General features: G+C 42.6%; 1 protein-coding gene across 4 annotated transcripts in view; it reads left to right on the top strand.

Moving 5' to 3' along the window:
- Positions 1-23,518, top strand: part of APBA2 (amyloid beta precursor protein binding family A member 2) — a 210,523-nt gene that overhangs the window by 87,285 nt on the left and 99,720 nt on the right. For all 4 annotated transcript variants that reach the window (XR_013334723.1, XR_013334722.1, XM_077762406.1 and 1 more), the window contains exon 2: positions 3,532-3,585. The gene's annotated coding sequence lies outside the window, so the exon portion shown is untranslated. The remainder of the gene's footprint in view (positions 1-3,531; positions 3,586-23,518) is intronic.

Raw genomic sequence — 23,518 nt, 5'->3', positions numbered from 1 at the left:
AAGAGAGCTGAGCCTCGTGGTATTTGAAGTCAGGCAGCTGGAAGGCTGTTTATTGGAAGTATTCTCTGTGCCTGAATTCTGCTGTGGATTCAGTGCCCCAGGCCAGGGCCTGCCTTTCCTTCTGTATTTGGTTCCAAGGACTGGGGTCTCCGGACCCTGGAGAATCTGGTTGTCAGCATGCAGACAGGAGGAGCCTTCGTGGCATCTCCCAGGCTCCCGTGGCTTTGTATTTCACAAATACAGGGGAGACCCTGGGAGGCTGGAATACAGGATGACCTCCCCCTCCCCCACTCCCACCCCAAATAACTTGTGGGTGGGCCAATAACTTGGAAGGTGGAGTGTTTAAGTCTTATAGGGAGACCTGAGTACTTCATTTCCAGCCCGGGGCTTGCTAAGAAATAGGAGATTATTCCAAAATTGCTTGTGCATTTCCTGAAGAAGAGCAGGCTCTCAGATTTCTGTCTAATCACAAACGGCCAAGATGAACAGGGGAAGTAACCTGGCCCTTGATGTCTCCAGGGAGGACAGATAGAGGATGGGGCACTTGTGTGGCCATACATGGCTGAAAAGAAAAGCCTGGCTGTTCCGAAGTGTAGGTGATCCTTTGTGTTCATTCCAGCCCTCTCTGAATGTGCCTGGCCGGGTGAGGGACTCAGAACCAGCAGGGACCGGCTGACCCCCCAGGGCCTTCCCAGGTCTTTGTGCTCATGACTGCTGTTTTTTATTTAAGGTGAAATGTCTGTCCAGAGACAAAGTTTGCCAAAATAACACAACTCTGCTTTAGCCAATGCAAGCAAGGGTCCCCGAGAGGGCGGGGCAAGGCTACTGCTGCACGGAAGAGAAAATTCATATTTTCCTTTGGAGAAAATGGAAAGTGATGCTGGGTCCAAGTGGTAGGTGACCTTGCTCTTGAGTTAAAAACTGCTGAGGAAATTAGAGAAGACAGACATGAAAAGAATGCTAATGAACAGTGGTGGACCAGAGCCCGGAGCCCTGATTCCTCCACTGTCCACAAGGGGTACTTGTGTGATGCCTATAAATAGACATTTAAAAACCTATTCTAAATTGAGTTAAGATGTGGGCCTGTTTCTTCCTATGGAAAAGCGTTATGTAAAGTGCAGAGCTCTGTCTGCCCTTTCCCCAAGGCAGTTTGGCGATTCTGTTCCTCTGTTGGGAGTCTGTGTGGAGGATGTGGGGGATGCTTAGGCTACTGATGAATGAGACTCTGTCCTCTCAGGAGACTTGCAGACTGAGGGCAGGCAGAAAGAGAGAGAGAGTGAGAGATAGAGAGCGAGAGCGAGCGAGCTGGGACTCTTTCCTCCAGGTGGAACAGTGGGGCAGGCCTCTCCAGGTCAGGGAAGCTCAGCTGAAGAAAGGCTCTGAGTTTCCCTGAGGTTCTTCTGGGCTGGGAGGGAATGGGAGAAGCTGGGCCTGTGGGCAGAAGGACACTTGCCTAGGCCCACGGTGGCTCTGGGCAGTGCGGGTAGCTGTAGACCTGAGAGGGGAGGGGAGGACACAGTGGCCATGTGGGGAGAATTCTAGCTTGTGCTAGTAGACCGAGGCTTCTAGGCCCTTCCCTGGTCAAAACTGCCCAGAGCTGGAGGGGGGGATTCTGGGAGAGGACAGAGGTCTTTCTCACTGACCTGCTTGAGTTCACAGAGCCAACTTGTAGCAGAGTGAGGAATTGAGGCCCTGTCTTAAGACCACTAGTGAAGTGTTCTTGCCTCTGAACATAGCAGTTAGTATGTGCACTGACCCTGAAGTCACTTCTTTTTGGAGGTCCTGGGATGGTGGGATTTGGGGGTAAAGAAGGAAATACTGTTTGATGCTAATGTGTTCCCAGGCAGTGTTTTGGGGGCTTTGTTGTGCTTTCTCATCCACCTTTAAGATCAAACTTATTGTCCACTTTTACACATGATGAAGGCGAGGCCAACAGAAGGGGCATCTGGGGCTCAGTCAGTTGAGTGTCTGACTCTTGGTTTCAGTTTAGGTCATGATCTCACAGTTCCTGGGATGGAGCCACACTGTCAGCACAGGGCCTGCTTGGGACTCTCTACCCCTCTCTCTGTCCCTCCCCTGCTTGCACTTGTTCTCTTTCGCTCTCTCAATATAAATGAATAAACTTAAAAAAAAAAGGCAACAGAAAGCACCATACCCTTTGGAATTTGGGCAACTATGTGGATATCAAGTTCCCTCTGAGCAGAGACAAACAGATTACAGATATACAAATGGCTTGGTCAAAAGGAGACACCTTCAGCCTTCTAAGGGATAGCCAGTCATTTTTTAAAATATCTGAACTAGAAGCATTTGCAGTGGGCCAGTTTGGGGTGACAGGGAAGTCCCCCCAATTCCCTAATTAAAACCCACTGCTAGAAATGTCTGTCTAGGGAAATGAGAATGACTGTCAGGTTTCATTAAAAAAGTGTCAACCCTGGGTCCAGGTAAGACCTTTGTGATAAAGTAGAAGCCAGTGTCTGCTTGTGCCAATAGCAAGACCATATTACCTTCCCTTCCCCCACCCTGAATGATGTCATCCCCTGTGACTTCAGTCCCCAGGACCAGACTGAAGGTGAACTGTCCAGCCAGCACAGCTGTTCACGAAATGCTCTTAGACCTTCTGTTCCCAGCAGACCAGAACCTGGGGAGGAGGCTGCCATTGCTGTGGTTTTGAAAGAAACAAAGACGTTCCTTTATGATGTATTCTGTCTTTAGCCAAATTGGAGGGAGAAGAGGAATTAAAAAAAAAAAATTAATTCCAGTATAGTTAACATACAGTTTTGGGAAAAGAGGAATTTTGATTTGATATTTAAGACCAATAAATCCCCCTCCTCTCGCACCATCCTGGGCTTCCCACCTCTCTGGTCATCTGCTGCCCCACCTTGAATTCCTGATCCAACCCAGGGCCTCACCTTGAGCCCTTGAACGAGTTAGACTTATTTAGCTTTCATTTGCAAAGCTCTCTCTCTGTCCAAGAGGAGTGTGAAACCTGATGGCCTGTTTTCTGTTCTCTTTCTGACACCCCTTTGCCCATGAGGAGGGGTGGGCTGTGAACCTGGGCAGAGGAAATAAGAGGTGGCCTGCTTTCCTTTCTCTTTCTTTTAATCTGTCTTCATCTCCCCAGCCCCTACAGGTACACCCACCGCCCTCTGAAAGTGTCCCAGAATACCGGTTCTGCACACTAGTGGGGTCAAGCTTTGTTGTGGGGAAATACATATTCATGAGGGCTTTGAGGAGCTTCATTAAAATGCGGACGGCCTCTCCTTCCAGAGTGATACACAAGCCATTGCTTTATTTGCCCAACATGATGTTCTTAAGGCAATAATTATGTGAGGAATGGCTCAAGAAACATTTTAATTATTTGTCTCTGGTAATTTGTGATGGTCTCATTAGAATGAGAACTGGTTCACTTTTACAGGTAATTCAAAACCTCTCACTCCTTCAGATGTCTATAGTTGCAGGAGCGCTGTGCGATCACCCGTATCTTTTCAGAAACCCAACTAATTTCCTCTGTTTCCTTCTGTTTTATTCCAGAAAGATTTCATCACCAGGAGGCTTTGGGGGACATTACCAACCCGCTTGTTTTCGGTAAGAAATATGGGGTCGGCTTGCACGGAGTGCGGTTTTGCTTCTGACGTGTGTGAAATGGAATTATGTTCCTCGAGGGATGCCACACTTCAGGTGGATCTGGGCATCTGCCACGGTTCTGTATTTCCTGGGAAGCTGGGGATGTGTAACTCAGTGCTAGTCTCCACACAGGGAGTCTGAGGCTGGGCTTGGTTTGCAGCCAAGGAGCCCATGAGCACTGGGCTCACAGCGGGGAGCTTATGTTGCCTGGAATGGACACCTTTCCCTGTCACCCCTGAGACAGCAGTATCACCGCCCCTCCCTGCCACCACCATCCCCTCCTCTAGTGCTTCTGAAAACCATAGCCCTCACCGGCTTCAGTCATTTATTTGTGTAACTCCTGTCTAGATTCCTGTTTATATTAAAAATCAATATATATCACCAGCAATAAACACCATTTACAACCTTTCACTATCAAACTTGGGCAACATTGTGTCTAATTAGAAGTCCACCACTGTGCAATATCAGGAGGCTGAGAGGAAGAGTCTAGCTTTGATCCCAAAGAGCCCTCCTAAGCCTCTCAGGAATGAGGGATGGCTCCATGTTGCTGTTGCCCTGTGGGGGAAGCTATACTGCGGCCCTGACCCCCCTGACCGGCGGCGGTCTGCCCTTAGCTTGCTCTGGCCGCATAGGACTTACAGCAGCAGATTTGCATAGGTCTTTGTAGCTCCGGTACAGCCTGAGTGCCTGGTACAGGGGACGCTTGTAGGAGATGTGTTCTGACTAAAGAAGAGTAGGGGCTCTTTTTCCTGGACCAAAGATACCCTACAGGCTGGGTTGTGGAGAAGCTGGTGTATGGGTTGGGGTGTGTTTGGAGAGCGGGGTGGAGAGGAGACTGTTGTTGGAGGTTAGGCAGCCGGGAGCCAGAAATGGTTTCTGTGTCTTGGTGCCAGAGCAGGCCTGAGCTTCTGGTGGATTCCGTGGGATCTTATGCATCCATGGGCTTGGACAGGTCAGTGCTGGTCACCAGTCCAGAGTGTCATACGGAGGGAAGTAGTGGCTTGTGGACTTCCAAACGGGAGGAATAATTTGGGATTTCCCAGTGGGGAAGTTCTGTGTCAATTTGAGGATAATGATGAAGACCAGAGGGGGCGGAGTTGGGATACTGGAGTGTCAAGACCCGGGTTCCAAACCACTGTTTTGCCTCTGGGGCAGCAGAAGGACACAGGGCCTACTGCTTGGAGCTACTGAAAGAACCTTCTTTTGTAAGTCAAGGCAGCTGCCTTCATTTTACTTTCTAACCCAGCCTCTGTCCTATGTGTAGGTAGCTGCTCAGAAGCACTGTGCTGTTCATGGGCAGGAATTCACCTCACATTGTATTGGAGGTTGTTCTTATCACTGATGTCATGGTGGGATTCTGTGGTGGCTTTGGGGGTGGGGAGGGTGGCATAGTCATAAGGCATTTAAGAGTTAGAATAATCAGCTCCTATCCAAGGAAGCATAGGGGGAAATGTCACAGGAACTGCATGACTTTTAATGCATTTGAGCATAAAAAATAAGTGAGCATTTTTCTGAACTTTTCCTCAATTGTCAGTCTTTAAAGTTTATGAGTTTACTTCCATGTTTTCAGTGAGGCATTTTCCATCTCGTTTGCTTTTTTTTAGGTTTATTTTTTTCTTTTGAGAGAGAGGGAGGGAGAGAGAGAGAGAGAGAATGTGCACAGGGGAGGGGGAGAGAGAGAGAGGAAATCCTAAGCAGGGTCTACCACCAGCACAGAGCATGATGTGGGATTTGAACTCATGAACCACAAGATCATGACCTGAACCGAAATCAAGAGTCAGATGCTTAACCGGCTAAGCCATCCAGGCACCCCGTTTGATTTTCTGTTTAGACTTATTTTTTTTAAGTTTATTTATTTTTGAGAGAGAGAGGGAGAGAGAATGAGCAGGGGAGGGACAGAGAAAGAGAGAGAGAAAGAGAGAGAGAGAGAGAGAGAGAGAGAGAGAATCCCAAGCAGGCTGTGCTCTGCCAGCACAGAGCCCTATGCGGGGCTCGAGCTCACAAACCGTGAGATCATGACATGAGCTGAAATCAAGAGTTAGATGCTTAACTGACTGAGGCACCCATAGAGTAGATTTCTCAACTGTCCTCAGCTATGAAAATACTGAAGCATTTTAGGGGATTCTGGGAAGGGAGAAGAATTTTTTTGTAACCCACAACGTGGGTAGCTTGTGAAGAGAGATGTTCTATGGGGAATGGGTCTCACAAATTGTGGTGACATTCTGATCTTCTGGGAGCCCAGGATCAGCCAGCCAGTGCGGTCCATCTGGCCTCTTGGAACTGTCCACCGTGAAATTGGCTTCTTGAAGTTTTATCTAAATGAAATTGGGGCTGTCGTTGCTTTCTGATGGAACTGCAGGGCAATTCTGTTTGTGCCTCCAAGGTATAAGGTGTTTTTTTCTTTAGAGCCCAAAAAAGACCTAGTGGGATTTTTACGTATCCCCGAATACTATTAGAGTATCAAAATCAGCTGCAATAGACAGGACATCTTGCTCTCTTTCCGATTGTGCTCACTCGTCTGCAGTGTAATGGGACAGCCATTTAAGTGAAGACACTCGTCATGATTCTCTGCAGCTTCCCCACAGAAAAACATATTTCTTCTGTGAGAGAAAAGTGGCAATGAGATGGATATTTTTAAATGTCAATTATCGCCAGAATAAATCTCTGTGAGGAGAGCTTCAGAGAGAAGAGACCGAGGTTTGTTTATTTTTCTACCGCAAACGAATCACTCTGTAGCATCAGAATACTAATACCCAGAGTTTATGCCTGACATCTCCTTATAGAATAACTTGGTGAATATGCTTCCACTTATGGTAAAAGTTGAGGGCTGTGTTCAATTTTTTTTTCCCCCAGGAGAATTAAATCCTAGGCCTAACTATCCTATGATATCAATCCTACAGGCTGTTGATCTCTACAGTGTTTGGATTTTAATTACAGTTGACCCTTGAACAACATAAGGTTAGGGATGCTGACCCTTAGTTGAAAATCTGCATATAACTCTTGACACCCCAGAAACTTCACTACTAATCACCTATTGTTGATTGGAAGTCTTCCTGACAACAGAAACATCCAATTAACACATATTTTTTAAATGTTTATGTTGTATGTATTATATAATGTATTCTTATAATAAGCTAGATAAAAGAAAATGTTATTAAGAAAGTCATAAGGAAGAGAAAGTACACTCACAGCACTGTATTGTATTTGTGGAAAAAAAATCTGCCTATAAATGGAACCGTGCCTTTCAAACCCATGTTGTTCAAGGACCAGTTGTATATAAATTTAGTTATTTCCTGAAGGAATGGTTGGAAGATTAATAAGGTGTGTTTAAATCATGGGCAGTCTCAGAAAATATGTTAAGTTAGAAGATGTTGCATTCACAAAAATGGTTGGCTAATGTCAGCATGTTCTTGCCCAAGTGTAAACACGTAAAAGTGCTGTGTAAAATCTGACCAAGAATTATTTTATTTTATTTTATTAAAATTTTTTTAACTTTTATTTATTTATTGAGAGATAGAGACAGAGCGCAGATGGGGGAGGGGCAGAGAGAGAATGAAATACAGAATCTCAAGCAAGCTCCAGCCTCTGAGCCTCACAAACCATGAGATTATGACCTGAGCCGAAGTTGGATGGTTAACCAACTGAGCCACTCAGGCACCCAAAGAATGATTTTAAAATAAAAGATTCAGAGGGGAGCCTGGGTGGCTCAGTCGATTAAGCATCTGACTCTTGATCTTGGCTCAGATTATGATCTTATGGTTTGTGGGTTCGAGCCCTGCATCAGGCTCTGCACTGACAGCTCAGAGCCTACTTGGATTCTCTCTCTCCCTCTCTCTCTGCCCCTCTCCTGCTTGCGCTTGCTCACTCGCTCTATCTCTCTTTTAAAATAAATAAACAAACATTAAAAAATTTATAAGATCCAAAGAAAGGCAGTGAAATTTCCAGCTACTAGACATTAAAAGAAAACACAACAGCTGGAATGTTAAGGGGAAACTGGCATAAGGGTGGGGCAGTGAGCTTCCTGATAGAAGGTTGCAATTAAGATTGTGTGATATTTGTGGGATGGGTGGGACCATATAGTAAGCCTAATAACAAACTCTCACATGTACAAGGAACACAGGAGGTGGCAGAGATGTGTTATTGACTAGGTGGGAAGTGATACAGGACAGCTGGTTGTCCACATGGGAGAAGATAAAATGGTATCCCTACCTCACAGTAGACACACAAGTAAATGCCAATAGAATTAATGACTATGGAGGGCAAGATGTTAAATTGTATAGATTTTTTTTTTTTTACAAATAGTTTATTGTCCAGTTGGTTTCCATATAACACCCAATGCTCATCCCCACAAGTGCCGCCCTCCATGCCCATCTCCTCCCTCCCCCCCACACCCATCAGTCCTCAGTTTGTTCTCAGCATTCAAGAGTCTCTCATGGTTTGCTAGAAGAGATTTTTTATATGCCTTTGAGGTAGGAAAAGGTAAAACACACACACAGGCACAAAAAAGATCAATTGATTAAACACCAATGTAGCAACTTCTTTAAGAGCAGGGACACCATATAAAGGTTTAGGGGCACCTGGGTGGCTCAGGCAGTTGAGCATCTGACTTTGGCTCAGGTCATGATCTCGCAGCTCACGTGTTTGAGCCCCATGTCAAGCACGGTGCTGACAGCTCAGAGCCTGGAACCTGCTTCAGATTCTGTGTCTCCTTCTCTCTCTGCCCCTCCCCTGCTCTCACTCTCCCTCTCTCTCAAGAATAAATAAACATTAAATTTTTTTAAAGGTTAAAGCAAACTACCATCTGGAATAAATATCTGAGATGTGTTTACTGTAAGGGATTAGCATTCTGTCTGTAGAAGGAACCCTTCCAAAGCAATTAGAAAAAGTTAATGTAATTGAAAAAAGTGAGCAAATGATATAAAGAAGAAGGAGGTGGGGATGATAATGTTAGGGACTGGGGATGCCTAAATGGTGTGTTCATGGATGTTTGTCACGTTACTCTCCACACTTGCTTCTGTGTACTTGAGACAGTTGATAAAAGAGGTTCTATTGCACACCACACTGTAGACCCCCACACACCTCTCTGCCCCTGTGTTGTGTGTCTCTCTGGCAGGGCGCTCTCGCTCCTATTTACCCGCTAATCCTCTAAATTGGAACTGCTGACTTTTAAGGCTCACCTTTTTATAGGTGGTTCTGCATTTGTCTTGTCATTGAAATGGTTAGGGTTTCTTTCTTTATTTTCTTCCCAGCTTTATTGAGGTATAACTGGTAAACAGCTTGTACATAATTCATGCATACAGTTTGGGGGAGTTGGGACACACACATACATTCATGTTACTGTCACCACGACTCAGGTAATGAATTTATTCATTAACTCCAAAAATGTCCTTGTGTCCCTTTTGGTTTTTGTTTGTTTTATAGTAAGAACATCTACCATGAGATGTACGTTCTTAAAAAAATTTTTAGGTACATAATACCTCACTGAAATATAGCTATTATGTTTCATGGGAGTTCTCTAGAACTCACTCGTCTTGCATAACTGAAACTTTCTACCTGTTGAACAATTTCCCATTTCTCCCTCCCCTCTGCCCCTGGCAGTCACCCTTCTAGCGTCTACTTCTGTAACTTCGAGGACTTTATTTTTTAATTTTTANAACTGCGAGATCATGACCTGAGCTGAAGTCGGACGTTTAACCGACTGAGCCACCCAGGCGCCCCATATTTTCGAAGACTTTAGATGTAAGAGGAATCATGCAATATTTGTCCTTCTGAGACTGCCTTATTTCACCTAGCATAATGTCCTCTAGGTCCATCTGTGTGGTTGCAAATGGCAGGATTTCCTTTGTTTTAAAGGCTGGATAATATTCCACTATATGTGTATATCTCATTTTCTTTATCTGTTCATCTGTTGATGGACATTTGGGTTGTTTCTATATCTTGGCTGAATAGCCAGGCTTGGTGCACTGATATTCTCTGTTGTTTCCACAGCAGTGTCCCCATGGGTATTTTTTTTGGCTCTGTGTGGCTGATCCCTCTTACATGGGCTTCTCCCTATCTTGGTAGACAAGGCTCAAGGGCCACCCTTTTTGGGGCCTTGATTGGACACTTAAGCCCCACGTGAGCCTGTTCTGTGCTTTCCTGCCTCACTGCTGATCTCTCCATGGACCTGCATGCCTGCTTCTACACCCTTCAAATGCCAGCCCAGTTGCCTTGTGGATAGTAGATGCTCCAGAAGGCTGTGATCTAGAAACTAGATCAGTGACCTAATCTGTAAGTGGGGACTTACACACATCATGGATGGAGAACCACATCATGGATGGAGAGTGCATGGCATGTAATTGCTCCCCAATATTATTGGTGTCCTTTCCTTGAGGAGACAAGGAGAGGATCTGAGACTGGCCGTAATGATTTGCTTTCAGGCTTGGTATGTGTGTTTTCACATACTTGAAAATGCCTGCTCTGACACCTAACTTTCTTTTTTTTTAAGTTGCATGTTAAGAGAAAAAATTTCATCAACACCTTTTTTAAAGGATGAAAAACGTGTTAAGAAAATAGCAGTATGAGCTGCTACTAGGTTGAGCTCAACATAATTAGTGTGATTAAATTGAAGGAAGTTAGCCATTACTGTATGTAACTTTTTATTAATGATATTCAGATCTAATTAATTATACCCAGTTCTAATTAATTACATGAGTGTGTAAGCTGGCATTCTCAAGCTGTGTTCTGTGGAGTCCCAGGAGATGTTCCTGAAAACAGTAATCCGCATTCAGATGAGACCAGGACACATTGTCTGGACTGCCCCTTCTTGGAGAGTCCCAAAGCACCATATTAAAGGCCTTTTGAAGTCCTGCAAGAAAGTTGCTTATTTAATTCTACTTAACTCATCGTTTTCCAAACTGGTTTTGACTACCTGTGCTTCTAGATACATAAGAAAATGTTAACTGAAGTCAGAACAATTCTTATACCATATCTTGTGCTCAGACTGGTTGGTAAACAACATATATGTTGTTGGGGATTTTCCTTAAGTCTTCCAGAGTAGCACAGCTGGGGCCTCTGTTGTGGCAGAGTATACTGCCAAGAGGTTTTCTTTCAGAGTCCAGGGCTGGTACAGACTGATCTCTTTTCTTGGACAAATGACTTAATCTCCTTTGGTCAGTCTGCAGGGGAAAATGGTGGTGGCTTGCTGGCCCTTCAGGGTGGCTGTCAAGGTAAAGTTAGTACTTAGAAGTGCCCCCCTCCACAGGGCTCCTGTGGTGGTTACCAGTTTTGGCAGAGACCCTCATTTACAGTGGAGGCCATGTCATTGAGCATGTCCTGGCCTCAGGGGCCAGAGAGAGAGAGAACCACTCACCTCCCTGGCAAGGCCTTTATAGGAGGTTTGAAAGGGGACAGCTGCCTTCCATTTTGTTTCCCAGCCACTGCAGGGAAGTGTAGAGTGTTGTGGTGTAGAGTGTAAGTCTTAGAGGACATGAAGAGTGGATTTTGGGGAGAGGTGACTCATCAGTCCCCATAGGTTATGCAGGAGGAGTGAGGTTTAATTTTTCATCTTGAAGGAGGAGTATACATTTCTGGGAGAGAGAGAGAGAGGAAGGTGGAGCATTCCAGGCAAACAGAAGTATATATATGACTCAAGCATGGAGACATGAAGCAGTGTGACAGGTCCTGGGGGATGTAGTTGACCCTTGAACAACCTGGGAGGGTAGGGGCACTGACCCCGTCCCTTTCTTCCCCCACCGTGCAGTCAAAAATCTGTATAACTTTTGACTCACCAAAAACTTAACTACTCATAGCCTACTGTTGACTGGATGCCTTACCAATAACGTAAACAGTTGGTGAACACATTCTGTATATGTATTATATACTGCCTTCTTACAGTAAAGTAAGCTGGAGAAAAGAAACTGTAATTAAGAAAAGCATAAAGAAGAGGAAGTACATTTATAGTACTATACTGTGTTTGCTGAAAAAATCTACATCTCAGTGGACCCACGCAGTTCAAACCCACGTTGCTCAATGGCCAGCTGTAGTTGTCTGGACAGAGTGGCCAGAGCATGTGGTAGCAGGGGCCAGACTGTCCTATTCAGTTGGCCACAGAGAAGCCTGACAGGGCTTCCGCAGAGGGCTGATGTCATAGGTGTCTGTGGAAGGCAGGCAGAGGGGGTGAAAGCCCAGGTGCTGGAGGCTCCTCATATGGTTCCTGGGGGGAGGGATGATGTGTCCTGAGTAAAGGCTGGTATGGTGTCGAGACAAGGACTGAGGTGACAGACAGCAAGGAGGAAGAGCTAGCAGAGCCATGTGGGAGGAGCAGGAGGTGGGAACTCAGAGGGAGAGAAGAACGTATTTGAGGTGGAAATAGAATTATTGAGTTCCTGCTTCATGAAGGGCCAAGGAGATTTTGAGGGGGTGGGGCTGGGGCTGGGGAGTCAGTCCCTTAACCAGGCTGGCTGAGGCCATGGTGAGGGGAGGGCTTCCTTCATGGGGAGTGGAGGAGTCTGAAGAGAACGACTAGAAAGTGGGTGGAAACCAGGAGGGAAGGGGGCTGAGGATTTTCAGTGGCTGGGTGGGGGTTGCTGGAAGACCAAATAGGATTTTTATTTTTATTTTANTGAACACTGGGGTACATGTGCCTCTATGCATCAGCACTCCTGTATCCCTTGGGTAAATTCCTAGCAGTGCTATTGCTGGGTCGTAGGGGAGTTCTACTGTGAATTTTTTTTGAGGAACCTCCACACTGTTTTCCAGAGGGGCTGCACCAGTTTACATTCCCACCAACAGTGTAGGAGGGTGCCTGTTTCTCCACATCCTCTCCAGCATCTGAAGTCTCCTGATTCGTTCATTTTAGCCACTCTGACTGGCATGGTGATATCTCAGTGTGGTTTTGATCTGCATTTCCCTGATGAGGAGAGATACTGAGCATCGTGCATGTGTCTGTTGGCCATCTGGATGTCCCCTTTGGAGAAGTGTCTGTTCATATCTTCTGCCCCAAATAGGATTTTTAAAAGGCAGGGAAAGTGGCTGTGGGATTTTTCTTTTTCATGCACACTGATGAAGGGGAGAAGAGAGAGAGGTGGGAACAAGGTATTTTTCTATGGAGGTGGAAAGTTGATTGTTCAGTATAGTTCACGGATGAGGAGAGAAGCGATGCATGTAACACACTCAGCAAGGAGGGAAAATGGGGCCTGGGTGCCAATGAAGAGGGCTTCTTATTTCCTGGAAGGAGTGATGGAGAAGAGTCTGAGACCTTTTCTAGCTGTGACCTCTGTTCTCTCTGGGAGGCGGGAGTCAAATCTGTGAAGAGCAGAAAGGAGTCCTGGGATGGAAATACATTCAGCACCTGCATTAATCTTTTGAGCAAATATCTCCAGTAGTGGCAAGTGTGCATTGGGAGGGTGGATTTGACTCATCCTGCTTCTGAAAGTCGTTCCCAAAGACAAGCAGTCTCCACTGTTATTTTTAGCCATGAGAACACTGGAGTATCTGTGTGGCCTCCCCAGGTGCTGACGAAAATGACACTCTTTGGGGTGTTTGGTTTTTTTGTCCATACTCAGCCTGACAGTCCTGCTTAGGGTCCTGCAGCACAGGCAGCAGAGCTAGGGTGCTGTTTTAGGCTGAGAGACTTGTCGGTTGCCAAAAAATATTAGCTCCTGAGTGTGACAACGTGAGACCTCACATCAGAAAATCCCATCTGCTTTGGGGAGCGATCAGCTTAGAGATAAATCATAACTTCCTCCCCTTCTTCAGGGCTCTGGGGGGATGGGGTCGGGTGCAAGCCGGAGTTCACGGCACCTAGCTGCGCCCACATTCATTGCTCTGTGGGTGACGTCTTAATGAAGCCAAGGATTCCTTTAGGCTCTGAGAGCACCTGTTTGTCTCTCTTTCTTTGTAAGGTTGCATATTTGCGCTGGGCAGCCCCTTGGGTGGAAGGCACCATGTAGATGATTTTACTTCTTCTATCATTGTACTCCTTTTCCCTACACCTCAAATCCAGAGGTATAAAACAGTAACATTCTTTTATTGAGCACAGTTGTGCACCAGACAGAGGTAGAATCAGGCTGAATCAGAGCTCCTTAAACTCTGTAAGTGGATGTCATGGTTCTGTTTTACAGAGAAGATAGGCTTAAAACAGGATATCTTAGGCATGGCCAGGCAGCATGCAACTGAGCTGGGTGCTGTAGGACACAACATAGCGAATGAAACATGTAGCACATCTCTCCCCACCCTCCCCTGCAGACTTAGAGGCACCTGCCTGCCTCCTGCAGTTACTGCCTCTAGGGTAGGGGGAGGACACCCAATGGCCTCTGAGCCCAGCCCTAATCTGATAGGAAAGTTGCTTTGGGACCCCGTGCTGCTTTGTTTTCTCATCCAACAAAAGACCTGGGGAGGAGGAATGGGGAGTTTAATGGGTAAAGAGTTCAGTTTTGCCAGAGAAAAGAGTTCTGGGAATGGATGGGCACACAACAGCGTGAATGTGATTAATGCCACTGAATTGTACACCTAAAAATGGTCTAGATGGTAAATTTTCCATTATGTTTATTTTAGCACGTTTTCATTTTTTATGTTTATTTTTTTCTTAGTTTATTATCAAGTTGGCTTCCATATAACACCCAGTGCTCATCCCAACAAGTGCCCTCCTCCATGCCCATCACCCCCCTTCCCCTTTCCCCCACCCCCATCAGCCCTCAGTTTGTTCTTGGCATTCATGAGTCTCTCATGGTTTGCCTCCCTCTCTCTCCCCAACTATTTTTCCCCTTCTTCTCCTCCATGGTCCTCTGTTAAGTTCCTCTTAATTTTATGTTTATTTTTGAGAGAGAGAGAGAGAGAGAGAGAGAGAAAGAGTGTGAGTCGGGGAGGGACAGAGAGAGAGGGAGACACGGAATCTGAAGCAGGCTCCAGGCTCTGAGCTGTCAGCATAGAGCCTGACGTGGGGCTTGAACCTGTGAACCATGAAATCATGACCTAAGCTGAGGTCAGACACTTAACCAACTGAGCCACCCTATTTTAGCACATTTTAAAAAAACAGAAGGAACACAACACCATGCTCTTGAAGGTTGTTATTAAAAGCACAGGGTCAGTCACCGAGACACTTAAAACATATAGACTCTACCTACAATTATTCTTCACACCTCTGAGTTTCTGCCTTCCCATGATCAGGGACTTGGTGTCCAGTCTCTCCTCTCCTGTTACTCTGCTTCAGATATCATCGTGATCGTGTCTCTGTCCTTTGTCTAGTCTGGCCCAGATGGTAAGCTGTTCTCTCCAGTGGTTTTGTTAGGACAAAGTGTGTGTATGTGTGTGTGAGTGTGTATGAGTCTACGTGTGAGTGTATGTGTATGAGTCTGTGTGTGTGTGTGTGTCTATGTGTGTGAGTATGTATAAGTCTGTGCATGTGTCTGTGTGTGTGTGTCTTTGTGTTCGAGAGTATGTGCATCTGTGAGTGTGTCTGAGCCTATGTGTCTGTGTGTATAAGTCTGTGTGTCTGTGTGTGAGAGTGATGTGAGTGAGTCTTTGAATGTGTGTGGGGCTGTGGGGGTTTGTGTAGGGGAAGCAGGCTGGATTTTCCTTCCAGATGCTGGACGATTAAAAGAAAGCCTAGCCTGGGGACCGTCCCCAGGTGACCTTGACCCCATAGTGCACCAGGGCATCATAGAGGAGGCTCCAGGAAGCCGGACTCTCAGAAATGAGGGCAGTGTTTATAGTGCTATGACAGTGGAACCCTAGCTGAGAATGGAATCTAAAGGAAAACTTTAAATAAAGTGAGCCTTTGCCCATAATATAGTGGCTTCTCTAGTCTCCTCTGAGTTGCATTCCCCCTTACTTCTCTATCACAGTCCACACCCCATAATAACCACTTAGACTTACTAACAAAGTGACAGAAAGCAAAAGGAGACTCTGGAGACTCACTTTTTCAAAACCGCAGTTGTTAATTGCATAGTGTGCAAGACCAGCAGTATAGACCATACTATGCTTTTTTTCCCAAATATACTTTTTATTTTTTAATTCTTTTAAATTAAAAAAGTTTTAATTGTTTATTTTATTTTTGAGAGGGAGAAACAGCATGAGCTGGGGAGGAGCAGAGAGGGAGGGAGACACAGAATCTGAAGCAGGCTCCAGGCTCCGAGCTGTCAGCACAGAGCCTGACGTGGAGCTTGAACCCACAGACCCTGAGATCATGACCTGAGCTTAACCAACTGAACCACCCATGCACCCCTTCATTTTTTTTTGAGAGGGAGAGTGGGAGCGTATGAGCAGAGGGTGGGAAAGAGAGGGAGAAAGAGAGAGAATCTTAAGTAGGCTCTTCGCCCAGTGCAGAGCCTGATGCAGGGCTCGATCCCACGACCCCGGGATCATGACCTGAGTTGAAATCAAGAGTTAGACACTCAACCTTGTGAGCCACCCAGGTGTCCCCAAATATGCTTTTGAAATTGAGGTGTAACACAAGCAGAAAACACAAGCAGAAAAGTATAAAAATCCTAAGTGTTTATTGTCATAATTTTCTCAAAGTGAACACATTCATGTAAACTATTACCCAGATAAAGAAATAAAGCATCACTAGAACCCAGGAATGCCCTCACCAGCCTTCTCTCCCAACCACATCCTCCCTGACCCCAAAATAACCAAAATCCTGTTACCAAACACTGTTACTGCTAATTTTGGCATTTATTATAAATGAATTTCTACAGCATGTACTCTTTTGTCGTATCTTCTTTCACTGAGAATCATTCTGGGGGTTGAATGGGGCAGTGGTTCATTGTTTTTTTTTTTTTTTTTACTGTGCGGTAGTTGTACATTATGTACATATACTAGAATTTACCCATTCAACTTTGTTTTTTAAATTTTTTAATGTTTTTATTTATTTCTGAGTGAGAGAGAGAGACAGCGCTAGCAGGGGAGGGTCAGAGAGAGAGGGAGACACAGAATCCAAAACAGGCTCCAGGCTCTGAAATAGCTGTCAGCACACAGCCCGACGCGGGGCTCGAACCCACGAACCATGAGATCATGACCTGAGCCGAAGTCGGACACTTAACTGACTGAGCCACCCAGGTGCCCCTGCCCATTCAACTTTGATGGAAATTTGGATCTTTTCCAGTTTTTTGGTCATTATTGATGCTGGGAACATTCTTATACATGTGGTGCACATGTGATTGAATTTCCATTGAGTGTATGTGTAGGGATGGAATTGGTGGATCATAGGGCAAGGGCATATTTATATTTCAGTGAATACTCCCAATCAGCTTTCTGAAGTTGTTGTAACAAATCCCTCCCCCCCATCCCCCACAAGTAGAAGACTTTTAGTTGTTCCACATCCAGATGTGTTGCCAGTCATTTCAGTGTTGATTCAATGTTGATCCCAGAGTGGGATCCTGTGGTTCTAGTTTGCATTTGCTGAAGACTGCTGATGTTGGGTATCTTTTTTTTTTTTTTCATTGTCCTTTTGTGGATCTTCTTCTGTGAAGTTCCTATGCAAGTATTTTCCTCATTTTTCTGCTGGATTTTCTCTCTCTTTGTGCTTTGTAGGATTTCTGTATATGTTCGGTATCTGATAACTTTGTTAGATGAATACAGTTGCATATGTTTCCTTACACTCTTCCTTTATCACTTTTAGTGGTATTTTTTTGGTGAAGAGAAGCCTACTTATGAATCTTTTCCTTTAAGATAATTGCTTCTTGTGCCCTTTTTAGGAAATTTATGCATACCCCAAGAACATAAAAATATTCTCCTCCTTCTGGAAGTTTTATTGTTTGAACTTTCATTTTTAGATCTATAGTCCACTTGGAGTTGATTTTTTAATATGGCATGAGGTCAATGTCAAGATTCATTTTTCTTCCAGTGGGTGTCTAGTTGAGCCAGCACCATTTATTACCCTATGCACTCTGTAATAAAGGCCTCATTCCATTTCTTGGTGTTTGATTGCTGGTAGTTTTCAAACCCTACTTCCTGCTTTTCCTTCTGCTACATATCTGGGTAAGAAAGCTTGCATATAACCTTGAGTAGTAGTGGTGGAGAGTTTAGACCATACAAGTCCTAGCCACTGCATGCACACTCTTCTGTGGCCATACCCTCAACCACTATGGCCGCTCAAGACATCTTCGGATTGGCTTTTGTGCCCACCATGTTCTCCCCAGAAAGACCAATATGTGAATAATTAATTTCTTTATACCCTCTTGATACTGGTGGTATTACCAATCTCAACATCCAAACCAAGTTTGTGTTGGGAGGTAGACCCCATCCTCGAGACACTGCACAACACACTGCAGTGTTACAAATTAGTGTATGTGTGCGACTCTGTTCAATTCCGCTGATCAGTTTGTCTATCCTTGTATCAATACCACCAATACTACAATATCTTAATTAGTGTGATTTCATAATAAGTATTTACTTCAGCTAGTTTTAAGTCCTTCAGTTTTATTCCTCAAGAGTATCTTGATATATTTGGCCTTTTGCATTTCCATATAAAATTTAGAATCATTCTGTCAATTTCGGTATAAACACTTGCTCATAAAATCCTACTGAGGTTTTGATGAGAGTCCTTTAAATAATAGATCCAATAAGAGAGAGTCTTTATGATATTGTCTTCCAACCCATGAACATCTTACTTCTTTCTCTTTGGACTTAATGTAGGTTTTCTTGATATATTTTATGGTTTTGTATGTATAACATCTTCTGTTAGATTTTTTCCAAGGTGTTTGGATATTGTGTTGTTTGCTGTTGCTATTGTTATCATAAGTGTTTTTTTTTAAAATTCTATATTATAAGTGGTTTTCATGGGTATGTGTAAATGTGATTGTTTCTTATATGTTTTCCTTATATTTAGCAACCTTGTTAAATTCATTTATTGGCTATGATAGTTTATTTGTAAGATCTTTTAGATCGTCTGCATGCATAATCATGTTGTCTGTGAATAATGAAAGTTGTTTTTTTTCCTTTTTGCACTGATTGCAAACCCCAGTTCAATAATTTCCCTCTTGGGGGAAAATCTTTCAGTATTTTGCTTTGAATTAAGCTGCTTGCTCTCATTTTTTTGTGTGTGAATACTATTTATAAGAGTAAAAAATTTCCCTTTTATTTCTAGTTAGCTACAGCTTTATCATGAATGGGGGTTGAGTTTTATCAAATATTTTTTCTGCATATAATTAAATAATTATAGACTATTTTCCCTTTAATTAATGTGAATTATATGATTGATTTCTGAATATTAAACTAACCTTGCATTTCTGGACTATATCCAGCTGATTTCTGATATGATATAGTTTTTATGTTGATTTAATACTTTTTAGTAGTTCTTTTTGCAACTGTGTTTAACAGTGGTTTACCTATACTTTTATTTTTGTATAATATCAAGGCCAGGTTTTGGTATCAAACTAGTGATGATTTTATAAAGTGAATTGGGCAGTATTCCTCTTTTTATGTTCCCTAGAAGATTTTGGGCAATATTGGTGTTTCCCTTTCTTTCCTTTCCTCTCTCTCTCTCTCTCTCTTTCCCTCCCTCCCTCCCTCCCTCCTTCCTTCCTTCCTTCCTTCCTTCCTTCCTTCCTTCCTTCCTTCCTTCCTTCCTTCCTTCCTTCTTTCCTTTCTCTTCCTGTTTGGAAGAGTTGGGAAGCCACTGAAGTTGGAAATTATTTGAGAAGTTTAATTGCAGATTACAGATTCAGTTTCTTTAGTAGATATAGGACCATTGGATACTTTTTCTTCTGGTGTCAGTTTTGCTAAGTTGTGTTTCAGGAAGCTGTGCATTCCATAAAAACTATGACAGTTATTTGTGTTAAGTCATTTATTATGTCCGTTATTATCTTTTACAAATGATATCTACCTGTTCATTTCTTATTTTGTAATTTGTGCATGCTCCCCCTTCCTATCTCCTAGTCCCACTTTTATCATGCTGGGGATTTATAAATTTAATATCCTTCCTAAGAACAGTATTTGGGTTTATTGCTTTTTCCCCTCTTATAAATTTGCTTTCTCTTGCAATTTTTTTCTGCCTCCATACTGATTATTTCCTTCAACTTTATTTGGGGTTTAATTTTCTGTTCTTTTCAAAATAATTGAAAGTAAATAGATATCTAGATTATTTTTGCAGGCTTTTTAATTTTCTAATAAAGAAATTTAAAGTTATAAATTTCCTTGTAGGCCTGCTTTAGCTGTAACCTATTACTTTTAACTATTCTGGGTAAAAAACGTGAAATTTGCCTAGCTTAAGTGTATAGTTCAGTGGTGTTAACTATATTCACATTGTTGTAAAACTTATCTCCAGGACCTTTTCATCCTGCAGATGTGGAACTCTGTACGCATTAAACAGTAACTTCTCTTTTCCTTTGCCCCCAGCCCCCCTGGCAACCCCCATTCTACTTTCTGTCTCCATGAATGTGACTACTCTAGGTGCCTTACATAAATGGAATCATACATTATTTGTCTTTACACCTGGCTTTTTTAGGTTAGCATAGTGTCTTCAAGTTTCACCCATGCTGTAGCATATGTTAGAATTTCCTTCCACTTCCATAATATTCCATTGTATGTTTATGTCATGTTTTCTTTATTCATCCATTGATGGACATTTGGGTTGCTTCCACCTTTGGGCTGTTGTGAATAGTGCAGCTAGAATATGAGTATGCAACACTGTTTTTAAAAAATACTTTTATTTTTATTTATTCATTTTTTAATTTTTTTGAAAGACTGCACATGCATGAGAGTGGGGGAGGGGCAGGGAGAATCTTAAGCAGGTTCCACGTCTCCCGTGGAGCCTGATGTGGGGCTTGATCTCATGACTGTGAGATCATGACCTGAGTTGAAATCAAAAGTCAGACACTTAACTGACTGAGCCATCCAGGCACCCCATCATTTTTTGATATGTTGTATTTTCGTTATTAATCTCTTCAAATGTTTTTAAAATTTTTTTAACTGTTTTATTTATTTTTGAGAGAGAGAGAGACAGCATGAGCAGAGGAGGGTCAGAGAGAGAGGGAGACAGATTCTGAAACAGCCTCCAGGTTCTGAGCTAGCTGTCAGCACAGAGCCTGATGCAGGGCTCGAACCCACGAACTGTGAGATCATGACCTGAGCTGAAGTCGGACAGTTAACCGACTGAGCCACTCAGGCGCCTCTCTTTGAATGTTTTTAAATTTTATGATTATTTTCTTTTTTGATATGTGAGTTATTTCAAAGTGGTCATATCCAAATGTCTGCATATTTTCTAGTCGTATTTTTGTTGTTTATTCCTTGCTTAATTATACTATAGTCAGAAATACATCTTTTATGATTTTTAACATTTCAAAATTTATTTAGACTCATTTTAGATTTGCCTACCGTATGATTAATTTTGATAAAATTACCTCTGTGCACTTGTATGTAGTTTCTTGGTACAGTAATTTACATATATCAGTGAGGAAAATTTTGGTAATTATGGTGTACATGTCTATTTCCATTCTGATTCTTTTCTGCTTGTTATATCATTTACTGGGAGAAATATGTTAAAATATTCCACTGTGATGTTAGATTTGTCTTTTTATAGTTCTGTCAGTTTTCCCCTTTATACATTTTGAGAGCATAAATCTAAATACATATAAATTTAGACTTTAAATTTAGACTTTAAATTTAGAATTTAAATTTAGATTTTATTCCTAGCAGATTGCCCTATGTTTAATTATGAATTATTTCTTTTTTTTTCATTTAGAAATGCATCTTTTCCTAAAGTTGGCTTTGTCTATCAATATAACTACACCAACAACTTTCTTTAAAATATTTTTTACTGTTTAGATTTACAGAGAAGTCGAATAGATAGTAGAAGAGTTCTCATATATCCTACACCCACTTTTCCCTATTATTAACATCTTAAATTAGCATGGCACATTTCTTGCAAGTAATAAACATGTCTGAATACATCATAATTAACTAGAGTGCATCTTCCATTTTTTATTTTTTTATTCTTTACCTCATATCCTTTTTTTTGTTCCACGCATCCATATTACATTTAATCTTCATGTCTCTTTAAACAGTTTTAGATTGTGATAGCTTCTTAGACTTCCCTTGTTTCTGATGACCTTGACAGCTTTGAGGAGTATTTCTCAGGTATTTTATAGAATATGCTACAATTTAGGTTTGTCTAATTTTTTTTCTGATGTTTATACAGGAGTTACAGGCTCTTGGTCAATAGACTACATAGAGAAGAGCACTGTTCCTATCATATCAAATCGAGGGTACATAACACATCCTTGATATTCACCTACATCACATGGAAGTTATGTTTCATCTCCATGAGGGGGCAGTAGCTAACAAATTATATGGAATTTTTGTGTACAGATTTGTCCCTTCTCCCTCATTTATTGATACACTCATTATTTATGTCTGTATGGATTTGTGGATATTTATTTTATACTTTGGATTATAACCCAGTACTGTGTTATTTATTCTGTCATTCAGATCATTTTACCTTTCACTCTTTCCTAACATATCCAAATATCAGACTCATTTTTCTGTTCCCCCTTCTTTCCGGGAGTTTGGCTTCTCAGGTTCTCACTGCATTAGGAGCTTGGAACTATAGTTTCTTATATCCCCAGCCTCATAAAACTGCCAAAAGTTCTGCTTAGTTCTGTTGCTTCTTAACCACCGCTTTTTGCTTGGTTTTTAAACCTCTTGGCTCCTACCAATTACAGATCATCAAATGGCTTGGAAGGAAGCCACACAAAATGCTGGGCTTATTTCAGTTATATTTTCTTGGCTGTCAGGATCTCAGCCCCTCAAGTTCTAGTTGCCTTGGCAGATCTCTGATGCTTCCATAGAGATTTTTAAAAAGTCATCAAGAGCTTCTGGTTGTTCTTGGTGGAAGGATTAGTCTGGCACAAGCTGGTGCCAGAAGTAGGATTCATCAGGCATAACATTTTTTGCTTTCTACACTACATCATGGTTAATGGTACCTCATAATATTTGAAGACCTATCACTTTGCTCTCAGTCATCAAGTAGCCTAAGTAATACATATTTTATATGTCGTGTAGGAGAATGTATCCTTCTTTACACCCTTAGTCTCAAGGGCTATGAAAAAGAATTGTCTTCTGACTTCTCTTTAAGGTAAGGGGAAAAATAATGATCCTGGAAGGAGATAGCCTTCATCATAAAAGCTTCTGATGCAAGGAACAGATGGAGAGGGCTGTGCAAAGTGGGGTCTTTGATCTTAGGTACCTAGGAACAGTGCAATTACTGATGCAAATTTTTGGTTAGACCTTAAAGAAATTAAGCCTCTTTATATGGTTAAGGATGGATTTGTGTATGAACATCACATTAGAGATGAAGTCTGTGACTCATATTAAAACATCCCTTTAACTAGATCAAACAGGGTGTGTAAGGTCTTCCATGCATGCTCTGGCTAAGCTTGCCTCGTAATCCCTACACTTAGGCAAATACATCTGTATTTCCCCACTCCTCCAGTTTTGTGTATTCTGTAGTTCTGAAGAGCAGCTGTCTTCCTTATTTATCACCCACGATGGAACACAACCAAATCATTGGCAAAGTCCGCACAGATTGAGTTATCCACAAATTGATGCCATTTTAGTATGATCATTCAATTAGACACAAATCCATCTCATTGTGTCACATCCAGTTCAACATAATTCTCAAGAATGTTGGGAAGGACCTGGCATGTATCTTGTTGAAATCCAGATGCATTCTCTTTTCAGGATCTCCTTCACGCACCTCTGTATGTACTCTATCAGAAAGAGAATGGGAGTTATTTCACAAACTCGTGGTTTGCTCTTGTGTGGCTACTCTTCTTAAAGGTGATCACAATCCAACCCATTAATAAGTTCATTTTAGAACTTCACTGTCCATTACGGCTGCCACTAGACACACATGGCAATTTATATTTATTTTAATTAATTAAAATTAAGCAAGTTAAAACTTAAGCTTCTCAGC

The sequence above is a fragment of the Crocuta crocuta genome, unplaced genomic scaffold (assembly GCF_008692635.1).
Source record: "Crocuta crocuta isolate KB4526 unplaced genomic scaffold, BGI_CrCroc_1.0 scaffold93, whole genome shotgun sequence".
NCBI classification, from domain to species: Eukaryota; Metazoa; Chordata; class Mammalia; order Carnivora; family Hyaenidae; genus Crocuta; species Crocuta crocuta.
This window is presented reverse-complemented; position numbering and strand designations above follow the sequence as displayed.